Source organism: Poecilia latipinna, unplaced genomic scaffold (genome assembly GCF_001443285.1).
Source record: "Poecilia latipinna isolate Pla-1442-1.1 unplaced genomic scaffold, P_latipinna-1.0 Scaffold1085, whole genome shotgun sequence".
In the NCBI taxonomy this organism is placed as follows: domain Eukaryota; kingdom Metazoa; phylum Chordata; class Actinopteri; order Cyprinodontiformes; family Poeciliidae; genus Poecilia; species Poecilia latipinna.
The window spans coordinates 896-18,890 of record NW_015113701.1 but is presented as its reverse complement, the minus strand read 5'-3'; the positions used below and the strand labels follow the sequence as shown (position 1 = coordinate 18,890).

The 17,995-nt window shown below is 38.6% G+C and overlaps 1 protein-coding gene across 7 annotated transcripts in view; it reads left to right on the top strand.

Annotated features, from left to right (window-relative positions):
• The window catches only part of LOC106959471 (ELKS/Rab6-interacting/CAST family member 1-like), a 203,552-nt gene extending 190,270 nt beyond the window's left edge, over positions 1–13,282 (top strand). For all 7 annotated transcript variants that reach the window (XR_001427360.1, XM_015052055.1, XM_015052056.1 and 4 more), the window contains one exon: positions 10,186–13,282. The gene's annotated coding sequence lies outside the window, so the exon portion shown is untranslated. The remainder of the gene's footprint in view (positions 1–10,185) is intronic.
• The last annotated feature ends 4,713 nt before the right edge of the window (positions 13,283–17,995 follow it).

The window sequence follows — 17,995 nt, the reverse complement described above, 5'->3', positions numbered from 1 at the left end:
GGTTCAAGATGACTGTGGACAAAGAATTAAGAATTTTAGTTCTTCTAAAAATGTATGACAATAGGGTCACGGCACTGTAGAGACTCTTTATAGTTCAGATAATTATCAGAGCCAATTATAAGAGGTTCTGCTAATTAAACTATTGGTAGGTTTAATATTTTACCACATCCTGTCAGGAGCCACAGTTGCCTGTTTTTTTTTTTTTGTTTTTTTTTCCCTAATTCTCTCATATGGTTTATCTTATACATTTATCTGGTTCCTTCTTTACCTTTTTTTTTACTCTGTCAGACATTACAGATAGAAGTAGACTTTTCTAAAACTAATGCATGGAAGTTAAAGTCTTGAAACTTATAAATATTAAAGTATGTATTTGTTCCTTGCCTCATATGACACAAGCAGATCTTTTTGAGATTTAAAATCTACAAGACAACGTTTAATAACAAGTAGTATGACCTGAAAAAGGAGTTTCCATATAACTACCAAATTAATCTGAAGTAATTTTCAGTTGCTGTAAACTACCTGCAGGTAGCAGTACAAGTTAGTGGTGGTCAGTGTTTCCAGGTTATATCAATGATGCAATAATCAAGATTAATTAAAATTATCTCAGAGAAATCTGAAGAAACCGTGAGTAGACACCATAGTGTTAAAGATGTTTAAGTATAAGAAGAGGCCTATTTGATGATAGATAGGACAGAGTTGAGGACACAAAGGTGTGTGTATTTCACTTCTTTCTAGGAGGTATTTTTTTAAAATATATTTTACATAATTGGTGGTGAATAAAGAAACTTTGGCCAAATTAAGCTTTACTCTTAAATTTTACCAGGGGTGCTTTTTTAAGGGTCATATGAAAATGTTAATAATGAAAAAGGTAATAAAATCCTATCATTTTCAGCTATTTTAACTTTGTGAGCAAAATGCCATTCATTTGCTGGGTACACATTTTAATTGAGGCGCAATTCTAAAAATGACCAATTTAATAAGTAGCTGCCTCGCATATTTCTTAGACATTCTTTCACTTTTTGCTCTCGTAAAGAGATTTCTAGTAGACCACCAGGCATTGTAAAAGCCTCCCTCTTTGTACCCCGTGTACATCCTCTGTGTCTCATGTCCTAGGGCTACACTGACCTCAAGAGCACCAAACAGACACAGGCAACAACATGATTGGTTCTTCCTGAGACTGGACTTACCTGGCATTAAGCACCATGGAGGAGCTCTGCCAAAACAAAGACACTCACCCCACTCAACAGCAATTTTTTGCGCCGTCTTCTCTGTGTTTGCTGACACAACTTTTAAGTGGGATTAAATATGGGGAGAAAAAGATCTATGAAAATCAGCACTAAAGCTAATGTGAGAAAAGCGGGCACGCTAATGCTAAAATGAAATTGCAAAACTGAACAAGAGGCATTCATGTTCTCCGAGAATGGGCACATCCTTCACTGTTTGATGACCAAACACAAGCTGTAGCTGACTGTGTGAAACTCTGTCTGAACTTGTTCACCTGAAATACCTGGAGCTCCTGAATAGACATTATTATCAGATTTTCTTGGCACAGCTGTTTCACACACCAACAAGCCTGATCCATACATTAACAAAAAAAAGCATGGCTTATTTGAGTGTAAAAAAAAAAAAAAAAGCACATTCTTTTTGCTTGATTAAAGTAAAATATATATTTAACTCGGCCAACCGGAAAAAAATATGTTTCTAGTCCACTCCTTACCCTTTTGAATCACGTACATTTTGCTCAAATGCAGATTTAAAATGTTGAATCAATTTTAAGAAATCTTGCTTTGCGTTTTTGCTCCCCATTTGAGTACCATTTTATGTCATGGAGAGGCAATAAGAAGATAAACTGAGCTGAACAGTGGGCAATAGAGAGCACATGGATAAACAGTGAGTCTGTGGGCAGTTAAAGAGAGGAAGCAACTAGTTGGGTCAGGAGTGAAAACTAATGGGTCAGCGGAGTTGATGTCATCTTTAAAAGACATCAGGAGGAGGGTGAAGAGTTAATTGCACCCAAGAAAAGTGACAGAGTCTCTGCCAAACTCCCATGTAGCTCAGGAAACACTAAAAGGCAGAAAACAAAAAAAAATACTGAAATACATTTTCATTCGCTAATGTTATTTTCATTTCATTCCATGCTTTTTTTCACTTTGTTGCTCAATGCACAGGAAGGCATATGTACTTCATTATAAATGTATTTATGTAAACCTAACTGAAGTGAATGCACCTCGGGGTAGTGGGTCAAACTACCAAAGCGATCTGAATGCCACCATGCACCTATAACACTGCCCCACCACTGCCACTCAAACGTTTTTCCCTTGTTCCAGCAGTACCCACATAAGAGTGCGCCACAACTCGACTTGCATCCGTTTTTTTTTTCCTACAAATGGGGGCAAGAGGCTGTTACCATGTCAGTCGGCATTGGCCTTTTATCGAACCATCAGGCTACCCTCAGATTCTCTTTCCAGATGGAGGTGAGATAGGGCTTCAGAGGCCCGGACTCCCGCAAACTCTGAGAGCATGGAGGCCTCTCCTGATCTCCTACCTGATGGTGATGCTTTAATGTGGGTTCAGGTTTCACTCCCCCCTCCCGCCCTTCACCCACTCCCTATTCCAACCCCCGTCCGGCTGGCCCTGCACTGCTTTCAAGATGCAGGCATGTTTGGGCCTCTTAATGTAAGGCCCTGGTTCTGATGGGCCGCCACTGCTCTATGTCAAGGTTAAGCTCTAGGTCAAGGTGTTGTTATGGAGCACAAACTCCCTGCACTCACTATTAAAACCAGGTACAGTGCTGATGTTGTTTAAAACGTTAACGTGAACGCAGCTGGCACACAGCAGAACTCTTGACATTTTCCTATGGAAAAAAAAAAAAGAACATTGTCAATCAAACATTCTTTTTCTTTTCCTCTCCGATATATCATTCCAACTAAAAAGCTTGCGACACTAACAGTGAGATTAGTTAGGGAGAAAATGCTGAGAGTTGAGAAAGAGATCAAAAGCTTGGAGCAGGAGAGCTAGATTTCTAAGCATCTGTTGCTTCACAAATTCAATGTTACCTGCAAGGCCATTAGGCAATTTTATGAAGAAAATCAAAGGTATTTGGGTTTTCAGATGTTAAATCAATATTTGAAGTAGATAATCAGAATAAGCTTTATTCACCAATAGTGTCTACACAAACAAGGCATTTGACTTGGGTTCTCCTTTGCCCTCAATAAAGACATATACTGCCTGTCAGTAAAAATCTGAATAGTTTGTGTCCAGGATATGTGGGGTCTGCAGAGGTGCTGCTGACTCTTGTTTTGTTCTTGTTACCTGCTGAAAGTCTCTTTCACAACCTCAACACGTCATTGCAGTTTCTCACATCACTGTGCTCTGACATCTTACTTTTACTGAAAATAGCTTACGTTCAGTCATGTTCTCATGGTAACAACTTCCAGACCAAAGAGTGTTGTAATGAGTGGATCCTTTCAGTGCTTTGCATAGTGCATTCACTGATAAGAAAAGAGTTTGGATGCTTCATTTTCTGATCGGCCAGTCTCAACTAATTCTCAACTACACTGAGAATTAACTGAATCCAGTCAGAAGGTGATTTGTCATGACATTTCCTTTCATAGTACCTTGATATCTTGGGATTTCCATGTCTGTGGATTTTTAAAATTCTAGTATTTTTCCGTATTTTTTTTTTAAGCCAAGACTAGATGCTGTACAGCTGCACACATTTATGTGTAGGAAGAGCTGCTAAGATATGTGAAAGTAACCTTCACATTAGCAGCAGGTACCGCAGATTAAACCCGTATCATTTGTATACTGACACACCTTGGCAGGAATCAAGGAGCTAAGCACCATTCCGCACAGTTCTCCATCATTCCTCAAAGGATTAGGGACAAAAAAGGCAGGCAGGCAGAGGAATATGTTGGAGCAGGGAGCTGTTCTGCTGCCCCCTCCCACCCCAGCTAACACAATATTTACTGTTATAAGGCTGAAATAAAAAGGAGTTTTAAAATGCAATGTATTTTCTTCATTTGATTCCAGATCTCAGTTAATGTAGCACAAGGAGGTAATGAGTCACTGTTCAAACAATATAAAAGCTAAGAAAAAAATGCAAGCACATCTTACTCACTAAAAGATGGATTCTGTCACTTGACGTGAAGTTAATCAGATTGATACACAAATATATACTTCTTCCAACAACAGTGCACACCACCTAGTGGTGTGTGAACCAAGCACACTTCTTTCTGGTTGTGTTCAGGAATGAACTGTTGTGAGTGAAACAATACACCAGCAACTGTTTATATTCACTGACTCACTCTTCTGAAGGATTGCTGAAGAAGAAGATCAACACTCAAGTGCAATTTGGGGCATGACTCCCCAACGGCTACAAAATGTGGTGATGATGTTTTGTCTGGGGTCTACCTTCGCGGCACAGCTAGAAAGCCGTTATGGATGGTGTTAGTGGGTCTCCTCGTGAAAACCCTAAAAACTGGCATCTGTGAAGCTTGCTCACACTCGCTTTAACCAAGTATGTGTTTGTTCAGATGAAGGAAATTATGTAATTAGCCACTGAGGAATTGTTTTCTTTCACTCTTTACCCCTCTGTCTGTATCCCTTGCACTGGCTCCATCTCTGTTCAAGTCTGATGACAGCGGGAGATGGTTCCCATTTAACCTAAGCCACACCCTTGCTCAGCTCTGTCATTAATTGCCATCAGTGGAAGAAAGCGCATGCTTGTCGTGCAGATCCGTTTTAGTTGTTGAAGAGCAGCTTTGTTGAAGTTCAAAGGGGGGAGTTTGAAAGGTAGATTTACGGGTGGACATGGAGGCTCTGGGTTGTGCGCGTGTGTGTGTGACTGCGTGTTTTTTTGGGTAGTAGGGGGTTGTGTCAAGCTGAGTTAGGTGGGCTTGTGTGCCGGGAGATGGGTTCAGGGGTACACACAGGCAGTATCGGTGGCGAAGGAAGGGAGGGGGGTGTGGACCTGGCATTATGCTCTCTAATTCCAGCAGGCCTGGAGGCCTGGAGCGCTAAGAAGGGCCTCACTGTTGCTCTCTGGATCAGCCAGGTATTGCTTACATAAAAAGCAAGTGAAAACAGCTGTAGGGATAATTAGCTTGATTCTCCATTACATGCCATGAGGGCCAATAACTAAAAAATGGAGTTTTGTTTGGGTTAGGGCTGCGCCTCAACCAGGAGGAAGTTGTAAAAGTCAGGCGGAGAAAAGAAAGAAAGAAAGGAGGAGAAAAAAGGTAAAAAAAAAATTGTGGGATGAAAGAATGAGCTCTTGAAGTAATTGTTGCGGAGAAGATATTTTTTTTCTGGGACAACTTGATGTGCAGGTTAGACTTTCAGAATTACCGTATAAACACAAGAAGGGAGGGATATTTGCACAGATCAGTGAGAAAGTCAGCTCACTTTTTGGGCTGTCCCTCTGTTACACAGTACTTCACTCCCAAATTTTTTTTTTCCTCTTCCTCATTCCATCTCCTGATATGTTTAAGAGTTCTCTGTGCAGCAGAGAGAGCCGAGTAGAGGCCCGAATCTTTGTACTTGTAATTGAATTTGGTGTGTTTCTCCTTTTGTATCTGTGGGAGTTAAAGAATATTAAAACACAAGGAAAAGTCAAGCAAAGATGGGATCACTCAGACATTGGTGGTCCCCAAATACAACACCGATCACATTAACAGGCAGCTTCTGTCAGTAGCAGTTGAAAGACAGGACTCACATGAAGACTTTTAGATACGATATTCATTTTTCGTAACATCAAGAATATGTTAACTTTGATAAAGGAGACCAACAACCAATCAATGTGTTGTGAGCAAATTTTTTTTAAACTCCAGTTCTAAGAATTTCTCAATTTTTGTTATTAATAAAAAATGGATTAGCATTAATTTAGCAAGTTTGTGCAATTTTCCACTAAAACTATGAACAGCGTTTATGACCCACTTTTTAAATGCTATTGTTTTTCAGGTGGTGTTAATGAATCTGACTTTAGATAAAGTGCTACTGGTAGCATCCGAAGTTCGTGAGAAGGGTTCACAAATACGTTAAACGTGTGTTGATGAAAACAGATTTAGCACATTTCAGAATGGTGCCGTGAGGAAATCTATTTACAGTGAGTCCCATTCTTTATCTCAGAAATGATGTGATTTGAATACTTAAACTTAATTTTTGAATACAACAGCCAGGAGACGAAACATTACCAAAAGAGATGTATTTAGTGTCTCAATGGCCTGGCTCCACCCTGATTCTCTACTTGTCTAAAGCCAAACTGGTTCTTTTATACTACCAGTTAAGAACTGAAAATAGCACTTTCCCAGGTTAAGCACTGGAACCGGTTTAGTGGAAAACTGTCCCATCTTTTACTCAACAAAGAAAGCAACAGTTCTCTTGGGTTTCCACTCAGAATAATCATCAGAATCTGCAAAGAACATTCTAAATATGTTCATCATTTATTTGTCCCTAAACACAAGTTCAACAATTATTAATATGAGAAAGTCTTCACCTCATGTGATCCCACTATCAAGCATGCAGAAAGTGGAGGAGGAGGAGAAGGAGGAGGAGGAGGGGGGAGTAAGACGAGGGCTACATGGGGAGGAGGAGATAGGAATGGCGATTGGAGTTGAGGGAAGAGAGAGACATTGTATTTTGCCATGTATGCTTCTTTTCTGACAGAAATGTTTCTCCCAGTATTAATTATTAAAAATAAAATATGATGCTAGAGCAAAAATGCATATAACATGACCTACTTGGTTTTATTTCTAACAGACAAGCAACATGTATGCCTACTGCTGCTAAAGTAACACTGAGTGTTAGCCATAAAACAGTTGCATCGATAACATTCATTGATTGTCCATTTTTGTTACTTGTAAAAATTTCATACAGCACTTTTTTGCTTACTAGTCTATTTGCAGCCAGCTGACCAATTCTGCATTACTCTATGCCTCAGACAATCCAGAGAAAATACTGATCACTTTTTTCTGGCATTTCAATAAAAGGACTTTACAATTTAGAAATGCTATTGTAGAAAATTTAAGAAGTTTTGAAATGGCACTGAAAAAAAAAAAAAAAAAAAACCTCACTCCTTGCTAGAGATAAACAGGCCATGCCTTCTCAACACTAACACTTGTAATTCTTAGTTTGGTTCCACTGGTTTTAAACCCAGCAGGTGTTCACACTTGTATCTTAAAAAAGGAACAAATCGATATAATGCCCTCATTGTGTTCTTCAGATCAAGTAGCTGCCTTCCTTACTGCTGCCTTTAACACTCAATGGTGCAGAAAATTGTGGATTGTGACCTTTTGGCTACAAAGGCCTTGATGCCGTTCTGAGATGGCTGCTGACTCAGAGGGCCTATATAGATCTGACCTGCAGTTTAGTAAAAGTCTACTGAATATTTGAAGGACAAAAAAAAGGAAATGTTGAAGTTTTGAATTTGACATTCAGCTCATTTTTACATTTGCTAGGTCATTCCTGCTATTTTTTTTTCCATTTTTAAGCACCTGTTGACTACATGTGCTTCCACTATCAGCAAAGAACTAACAGGATTCTTAACAGTTAACATGCAGCAAAAATAGCTCCAAGTTGCCATATCAGAAGAACTGAGCAAGGTGGTAAGGTAACAGATAAGTCTGATGCGCTTGATTGGAGAATTCCAACAACTGAAAGCAACTACCAAAGAAAAGAATGAGGAGATAGAAGAGCTGGACTAAAGATGACATACCGCACATATGCAAGAACAGAAGACAATAAAGGGAAAGACGCACCATTACCTTCTTTTGAACTGCAAGGTGTCAAGTTCTTCAGCAGCAAATGCATTTTGCTGGTAGTTAAAAAAAGTTAAAGTAAGAAAGCCAACGATTGTAATGATATTGTTATGGCTATTGTGAATGAAGTAATTTATAGTATTATTAAACCTCTCGTCTGTACTTTTAACAGATTCAACTAAAATTTTTCCTAACAAAATGAGAATCGCTGAGGTGTTTCCAGTCCATAAATGTGGTGTCAAGCAAATATTAAATTATAGACTGATATTAGTGCTACTACAATTTCCAAAACTTGTGGAAAATATATTCACAAAAAGTCTAGACTCCTTTCTTAACAAAAACAATATACTGAAACCAGGGTGGTTTCAGAAACACTTAACCACAAAACTTCAACTGTGATGGAGTTTGTGTAACACATTTCTGCAGTAGTCTACTAGAAACTTAATTTTGTTTCAAATAAAATATTAAATAAGTGTAAATGACTTGCATATGATATACTCCTTGGTTAATCCCTGTTTGTCATATTGCTTTGGGGAAATTTGAATAAATTTGGGGAAATGCAAATAAAACAATCGATATAGTAGATAAGGCACAACAACGCTTTATTAGTCTTATTAATAAAGTTGGATATTGTGAACCAGTTAATAAACTTTTTATTTAAAGTAATACTTTAAAATTCAAAGATTCTGAAATAATGTCTACGACACCGAACCTTCTATAATTCAGAAATCATTAAAGTTAATAGTCACTATGAATTGTGAGTTTTGTTAATTGAACATGTTAAAGAAAAAAAATTGGCGTAAAACTGAGATGAATGATCACATCAAAATATGTTCTTTCTTGGTGAGCCTCAGGAGACCATTAAAATGTAAAATGATAAAAGCTCGTATTGTGTATTCATGTATGTAACGTATGTGCATCGATGTATATACATATATATTTAAATATAACTGTGTGTTTATGTACTTATGTAGGTTGTAAGCTGCTGAGTTCATGAACAGTTTAAGCATGAGCTTAATCCTAGCCTATTCCTTTTTTGGTAAACTATGGATTTGTAAAGTATTATGTTTTCTTCATGATTCTTCTAAAACAAAAAAAAAAAAGGTCTTTGCCATGTGAGCAGGCGACATTTTCCATATTGTGCTTTTTGCTTTCCCAGCTGATACAAAACGCTTTTCTTTGTCACGTGTCTCTCCATGCCTACATAATCAAGTCCGAAAATGTCACACCTAACCTCTAAAAAACCCAAAATTTCATACAATTTTAACACTCTGTCACAACATGCTGACATGTAAAATAATCATAGGCCACTAAGCATACACATGCCCATGACCACATGGCAACACACTTCCTCATAAACAACACGAGTGCAGGCGTCACATGTGAGTTTGTGTAGTGAATGCATCTGTTGTGCGGAGGTAGAGAGGTGCTGACGGAGAAGAAAGAGGAGCGGCCTTCAAACACATCCACGGGCAGGTTGTGCTCTGTGTTACGGCCTGCCAGGGGTCACATTTGTTGATTCTTGGGCCTCAGAATCATTCATTTAAGGGCAGTCAACGGCAATGAAACCTGAGAATGGTCACCGTGCGTACGCAAATTCACACACACGCACGCACACGCATAGACATATAGCTGGTGACACATGCATGCAGGGAGTGTGCGCATACACACACGAACACTATACGATGCATAACAAATGATGGCACTTTAATTGCTACAAGTGTTTATTTACCTGTGCATGTAATGGATGATCCCTCTTTGCCTAGTGGCCAATCAGACCAAAGCAGGAAGAGAGTAGACACATTCCTTGCAATTTGAAAGTTCTTTTTGGGCACACCACCACATTAGACATATAAGCAATTTGGCTTTACAAATTTCCCTATCTTAGTGCTTCGTCTATAGTTTTAACTGTAGATAATTGAAGCTCTTTGCAAACAAAGTTTACCTTAGTTCTTTCACAATACCCGCTGTGAGTGACTGATGATAGCATCTTCGGTGATTGGTGGTTATTTTGGGGACTATTTGCTCAGCCAATGAGGCGCCCCTAGCAAACTAGACATATATCATTGTTTCACAGCCCTCAGGAAAGAAGTGACTTGTTGCTGACTGCTGTGCAGTCTGAATAACAGAGACATTCCAATACTATCTTTTCCCTGTTTTCTATTAATGAGCATTTAATATTTGGGCAAATGCATGTAGATCATTCGTAGAAATCTCTGGAGACTCAACAGGATGCTGAGAAATGATCAGCTATAGGCTTTTATTTTGTCTGAAACCAGACATGATAAAGACAAACCACTCTGTTTGTCCAAACAAGTACACTGGGAAGAAACTGATTTCTGTTTTAGGTGGTGGTGTTTTTTTTTTTTGTTTTTTTTTATATTCCACTTTTACTAATCCGCTTTTTTCTAAATGTTTCTTTCAACAGATGCATTTGGAATCCCAAGATTGATTAGCTTCAGTTCCCAGGACCAGACGATTTGTCTTCGTTTTCAGATCCCATTAATAAAGCACAAAAGTTCATCAGATTGGGCTTTTAAATGCTTATAAATATCTACGTCATTGATACAGGTCACATCCGTGGACAAATGCAGTGTTTTGCTGGGGACCCAAGCTCCTTGTGGATGAACCTCATACCGCAGCTCAATATTGGCAAGTTTGCTCCTGCCTTCAATTTCTGGGCTGTTTTCAATAGACTGGGAGCTGGATTCATTTTGCAGTGCTGTGGTGCAACAGAGGCCTGACTTCATAGTAACAAAGAGTCACAACAGTGTTGACGACTGCAAGCAAACTGAGGCCGAGCCAGATGCGCGAGCCCCAGATCCATACCTGTTCAGGTTTATGTTTGCAGGCTTGTGTTTACTTCTGGAGCTAAATATCAGACGTTTGTAAATATGACAACATGGACCTCAAAATCAACAACCCACTAAGACCTCCTCAATGTATGGTGCCAAAGGAATTGCCGCAGTCCACTGGGATAAATAGAAAAAAGATGAAACACCAACTGATTCAACTCTTATCCAAGACTTTCTACACTGCCCAAATTACTTAACGGCGATCTTAGTGTCTTGCAAAAGTAGTCCTGCCCCTTTGGAACGTAAAACACTTCAGTCATGTTACAACCGAAAACTTAAATGCATTTTTTGGGGGATTTTATGGACCAATAAACACTTTTTTTGTTGTTTTTTGAGAACCTTTTTTCTTGCTATAATCACTGTACTAAAAGCTGCAAGGCTTTTGGAGAGCCTTTGTGATATTGAATGTCTAGTCTCGCCACGGTCTCACAAATGGATTTAGGTCTGAACTTATGTAGCGTTCATTTTCTAGTCCACACAGAACTGTGCATATTGGCTTCAAAATTCTGTTTAATCTCCCCTGACTAAAGCAAATGACATCATATTTGCTCTCTGCTCCTTGGTTTGTGGCAAACACACCACTGTCGGTTGGTTCTTAACATATAATCCCAATAAAAACAAACTAAACTGTGTTTGTAACATGATGAAATGTTAAAAATGTTCAAAGGCTATAAATAATTTTTTTGAGGAAAGGCATAGTAAATCTACTGCACAGGCATTAAAGAAAAAAGTGAACCTTGATGTTCCCACAGAGAAAATGAGAATCCACTTATACTCAATCAAAAAGTCAGAACCTTATTTACAGTGCAGAAAAGTGCAGTGTTTTTCTCCTTATTAATGTGTTCTGTTTGGTTTTCTGCAACTGAAGGATCTGAGTGCCACTCTTATTCTTTTCTTCTTTTTACATCTGCTGTGTGTCTTATGCTGAAGAGTGGTGTTTGTATCGTCTATTTGATTTTGTGAATTTCTGTGACTAACAACACTGAAGTGACTTGCATTCCAAATAACCATAATTTTTTTTCACTGTACTAAAAGTTGGTTTGAAGTGACAATATTGCTGTATTGTTGTGAACTCAGCAGCTTCACAGTGTGTAAACGACTGAATATGTCCAGTATATGTGTAGGTGTGTGTGTGGTTGCGTGCGTGCGTGTGTGTGTGTGTGTGTGGTTGGGTCCTGCTCACTCAGTTGTAGTGACTGTGAAAGTCTGGGGGTAACAGTATTCACCCTTGGCTCATTCCACAATGTTTGGCAGCTTTCAGTTTGTTCACGTTGTTTGAATAAAACTTTTAACGTAAGTGGCAACATGTGTTTTTATCAGAATGACATCAGAGGCCTTGTTGGTAAATTTCATCACGAAGCTCTGCATTTTCACAGGATTAAAATATCGCCGCCTCCAATGGCAGCTACAACAATGGCCTGCTGCACAGGCTGAAAAAAAAAAAGACAAATTCTTCCTAGTTTTCATGGTCTACCAATTCTCTCTCCCTCTACCTCATAAACTCAGCCAGATGTTGCCCAGTTTTCTTCCTCAGGCAACATGGGGGGATGGAAGGGGACGTAGTGAGACAGGGAGGTGGAAGAGAGAGGAGGGGCTGAGGGGATCCTGAAATGTGGCTGAGCATGTTTTTAAGTGTTCTCTGATGCAGTCATGGCCCCCTAGCATCCAACATGGCTGGAACCAAAACTATGGAGTCATGGAGGTTTGAAAGCACTTTATGCTAAATTTCAAATGCTAATAAAGTTTCTGTTCTGTAGAGATCGTTCTTAGGTTCTTTGTGAAAAATCTGTTGCTTTTCCAGTTGGCAAATCTGGAAAAGCAACATTGATCATTTTCACTCACAGGAGCAGAAAGTGGTACTTACTCTTTGCAGCAAATCTATAGTGACAGGTTTTTAACATTACCTTTTTGACATGCAACCCTCTATTTTGTCGAAACTGTATATGGAACATTAATAAAATGATAAAAGAAATCATGCACTTGGGTAAATTTTGATTGAAAAAAATATGCATTATTTCCACATTGATTTAAAGAGCCTATATTTAAAATTAGTAACATTAGTAAGCATCTCAAAAACCCATTAAATTCTGTTTTTTTGTTTTTTTTAGCTGCCTGCAGATCAACTTATTTTGCATTTAGCATTGTAACATGCTGTCTGATCACCAGCTGAGCCTCAATGTCATAAATTATTTGAATATATCAAAGTTTCTACAGATATTTACTATGTCCAACAAAAGTCTTGTAAAATACACCTGTGCATGGCATGGAATAAGGTATCTGGGACATGAATATCACAACAATGACTGAAAGACATCACCGCATCATGCAGATGTTCGGCTAACCTGGAGACAAGCCATCACTTGCTTTCTGAATAACATGGCAAATCATTATTGAGCAACTTGGAGTGACTCATAAAGCAGCTGACCCTTTAATGTGAAAAAAACAAAAAAAAACAAGACAGCAACGTCATGAATTAATAATGTGCCCAGTCGTGACACGCAAGAACCTCTTTGTGTCACTCCATTGTTCTCAGTATACATGCACGTTTAACAGTGGAAGTGCATGAAAGGCAACAAACATTCATCAAAACATGACAGAATTTGATGTTCCACAAAATAATTCCACGTCATACTTTTTTTTTTTTTTTTTTTAAAGCATGAGCAAGCATGGCAAAATAGAAAAGAGTTTGACAGGTGCATAACTTAAAGACGTGTAAAAGTTTAGGCTGTGGACATTTGTGTAATCATTTTGTCGCAGCAGATTTTCTTTTTATATTTGTTACAGATTTGTTTTTTAATGGATTTGTAAAAAAAAATGTGCATCATCTGTCACCATAATGAATGATTATGACATTTTATCATACTTATCAGGTTTTCTTGCAGTTCTGCTGTTCTCAGTGCTTGATAGGTGCCTTCAGGTCATGTGTATTGTTTGGGATTGTGTCTCATCTTCCTTTTGGCACTCCTCTATAGAATCTCTATGGGGTCAGGTGGGTTTGCTGGCCAATTAAGCACAATAACACCATTGTCAATAAAACCAGTCTTTGGCAGTTTGAGCAGGTGGAAAATGAAATCAACATGTTTTTGAAGCTTAGCAGCATAAGGTACTCTACCCCTCCTACTGCTGATCTAACACCATTTGATACAAAATCTATTGAAAAATATGTATCCTTCCACCTCCGTCTCAATAAATTTGAATATTATTAAGAGTAGTTTTATTTCAGTAATTCATTTCAAGAAATCTAATTTATTGGCTATTAAAGGCAGAATGTTTGTTTCTAATAAAATTAGAATATGGTATAGTGACAAAAAAAAAAAAAAAAACGTAAAAAGATTTGTAATAAATAAATGATGTGCTGTATGGGGCTATGGCTTATAGTCATGGGGAAGGCAGCTGACCTACCACTTGTCCCTGAGACAAGCATTGGCACAACAGTCAAGAAAGCAACACCACAGAAGATAAATAGTAAGAAATTAACCTGTTAACTGTGTGTTATGTCCAAACAAGGAAAGGTTAGAGAAATAAAAACAGATGGTAGAAAAACAAGCAACAGCGGTAACTGCAGCCTTGAGAAGCTTCTGAAATAAATCCACTATATCCATTTGGGAAAGATTCACAAAATGTGGACTATGGATGAATGAAGCACCACGCTCAGACAAGGGTCTGACTAAAACATCTTTTCAAATGAAAGACAATGTTGCATTTAATTTGGGAGTTTAAAGTGCCAGGGTCTGGAGGGGTAGAGGAGCGGCAGAAAATCTCAGCTGCCTGAGAACCAGTATGAAGATTCCTCAGTCCGTGGTGATATGGGGAGCTGTGAAATCTCCTGATGTCGGTCCACTGTGTTTTATGAAGTCCAAAGTCAGCACCACCAATTCCACTCATCTCAACCTAACAGAGATTCTGCTGAGTATTGTCAAATCTAGACTTAAAATCTAACAATGCAGACAAGCAGAAGGCTACTATTAAAATAACTTGGGCATATATATATATATATATATATATATATATATATATATATATATATATATAAAATACACAAACATAACATTTTGAATTTTACAAGAAATTGAAATTTTGGATTTTCATCATCTGTAAACCATGTTCATAAAAACTGACAGAAATAAATGATTGACGTATCAGTCTAGAGAGTTTCATAATTCTTTTATTGCTATTTCTCAGACATAAATTAACTTTCAATCATACTCTTATTTATTCAGATGCACCTGCGTATCACCTAAAGTAAAGTGAAGTTCTTGACAGCAGAGCCACGTCAAGAACTTCACAGAAACAAAACTATTATGAAGATAACTTTTTATATTAAACACGAGAATCACAGCACAGACATGACAATTTTCAATAAATGGAGATTAAATACTAAGAAATAAATGGACAATAAATGGAGGTTGTTGTATCTTTTTTTTCTCTTTCCATATGGAATCCTTTTCGGGCGGAATTTACATCAGAGGTGCCTTCAGCGAGCACGGCCGATTCGTAGACTTCCTGTGTGAAACTATTACCCACTTTGCCCCAACTGTCGGCGTCGGCCTGATTGAAAAATATCGACCTGGAAGCGTCTAGATTTCGGCAGCCTGTTTTCAGATAGAGTGCCATAAAAATAATAATTAGGCCTACCGCAAGGACCGTAAAGCACTCAGGCCTTCAGGTGATGAGATTGGCTTGTGTAAGCAGCGCACGGTGTGGATCTACTTGTCTTGATTGTGTTGGAGCGGTAACGTGATACACAGCCGGTGAAAATCTCCGACTCTGCCCTGGTATGGATGGGCTAATAGCCGCGGGTGCTTTATAAGTTTATTTTAGGTAATAGAGACGCTTGTTTTGTTACAGCCTTTTCCGCCCTCCTTTCTGTTCCCCCTCTTTCTCTCTCTGCCCACCCTCCCTGCGCAACTTTACCTCTGCTGAAATTCTTTGCTTCTTAAAAAGCTAGTCGTTGGAAGAAAGCGATAGGTATAGATGTGAAGCGCATGCGCTTTGAAGAATTTCTCTTTCTTTTCTTGTCGAGCAGCGCATCCGTGCAAGTACGGGAGAGGAGGCAACTGGAGCAGGTGAGAGAGAAGCGAAAAGGGGGAGAGAGAGCAGGGGAGAGAGGGAGGGAGGGCTAGTTTTCTGCACTTGAACGTAACCAGACGCACACATAGAGCGTGGGAGCACAAAGCACACGGAGCCAGCTAAAGACGCCGCTGTTTCACACGCTCTGTCCTCTTGGCACCGCGCGCGCTCGCCAAGCCGCACCGTTTGGAAGATAGGGGAAAGTTGTCTCTCTTTCTTTGGAGCATACAGCCTGGATTAGACCTTTTATTATTTTTTTTTTCTGTCCTTTTCCTTTTTACCCCAGCAACTTGTTCAGCGGTGGACTTATTTATTTATTTTTTTCTCGTGTGCAAACTTTTGACTCAGGCTGAGGGAATTATAAGCGCACTGCGGAATGGAAGGTAAATTGACAAGTCGTGTGTGGCGAGGATCACCGTGTGGATCTTTCTGCAGGTAAAGAGCGCTATGACTTGAGCGGCTGAAGCGGCTGGATCCTATGTGCATGAAATGTTTTTTTTTTCTCTTTTTTTTCGATTGTTTTTTTTTTGTTTGTTTGTTTGTTTCTGATATAGATGAGGTTTAATAAGTGAGTGGCTTCACTCCAGACGTAAATCGACAAAGTAGGACAATCTACCAGTAGCACTTTGGCTTTTATTTAGTAATCTCTGCCGCATAATTTGTAAAAGTAAGTAAAAGGAAGTAATTTCCTTTCACTGTTTTATATATATATATATAGATACATGCATTTTTTTTTTCGTGCATTGAACTGTTTTCACCAGACTTTTAAGCTGCTATAAGCGCACGGAACGCTTTTAATAGATACACTTGTGGGGCGATCCTGCACACTAAAAACTCGAAAACAGAAGAACTCTCGGCCTCATCAAGCACTTTTCCAAGAGATCCGGATATAAAAAGCGAAGTTTGCCTCCAGTAACCTGAAATCCACCTGGCCAGATCTGGGATTATTTCATCGATATCGTCTGCAGATAGTGGATTACTACTTCTAAAGCGCTATTCTCCCTGGTGAGTATATCTAGTCCCGCTTGACTCAATTTATACACGAGCCAGTGTTTATGTTTTAATCGTCCTGTTTGGTTCCTGAATGAGAATGTGGATGTAAGTTCTTGACAGATGTCGTGTGTGTGTGTGAAACATGCTTTGAAAAAAAAAACAACACACTCCAACTTGCTGGGACTGCTACCGGAGTGCAAAATAATAATAATAATAATAATAATAATAATAATAAAAACGAAATTGAGCAAATGTCACCCACAACTCATTTGTGACAACTGTACGTGAATGATGTCTTCAAAAGTTTTCTAATGTCACTTCGTGCTTTTTCCAAAATCAAATCCTTGCACCTGGCTCCCTCTCCTGGTTTTTAAGAAGCATCAAGGAGGAGAAACTTCTTCATTAATTTGTGTGTGTTGAAATGTATGCTTTAAATTTTAACCCTAAACGGTACATTTGTGAAACTTTACTGAATGTTTTTTTTTTTTTTCCTTTCCATGGCTACCTTTCGTTTTCCGTAAAAAACTCCATGATGAGATGCAAGTTCTTATTGTAAGAACTTAGAATTAAATGTTTTCTTTTTTTGTGATAGAGAGGAGGAGGAAAAGTAGCTTAAATTAACTTTCCAAGTTTCCCAAAATATCGACAGAATTTCCGTCCCAATTAACTCCTCGGTTCCGATAAGGGCCCTCATTTTCTTCAGCAGTGATAAATTGCCCCCGTTTTCTCAAGAAAGCAACTGTTTATGGGGATTCTTCTCCATGACAGTATTTTTTGTTCTCATGCGGAAATTTCTTCAGTTGGATACCTCTTGCTCCGACAAAAAATCGCAGCGCAGTCATTAGTCATCTGGCCAGGTCCTAGGAAACCTTTGCTCGGGTCAAATCGCTTCCAGGGGTCACTGGGCGCATGGATTTACACACCTTATGACGGCGGGGCATAATTCTAATAATTTTAGCTAACTGCAATGAAATGTATATTAATGTTCAAATAAAAGATTACTACTTTTTTACTGTCTCAAACGTTACGTTTTTCGTTCGTAATTGTAAAGTTTTAAATGAAGATAATTATAAGGGATATCTACTTAATTTATTTTCAGACCAGCTTCGTTTAGGGCATGAAAAACTCTACCTACTACTTTAAAATCTACGCAAGGCCTCTTGTTTCTGAACAATCACTGCTTTTTAAATTACGTTGAAAAAGCACAAAGAACAAGCTCACAAATTATTATTATTATTATTATTATTACCAGGCTGCACGCAAAACGTCCAAGCACACGCTGATGCATGTGCGTTGCGTGCGTGAGTCATTTTTACATGC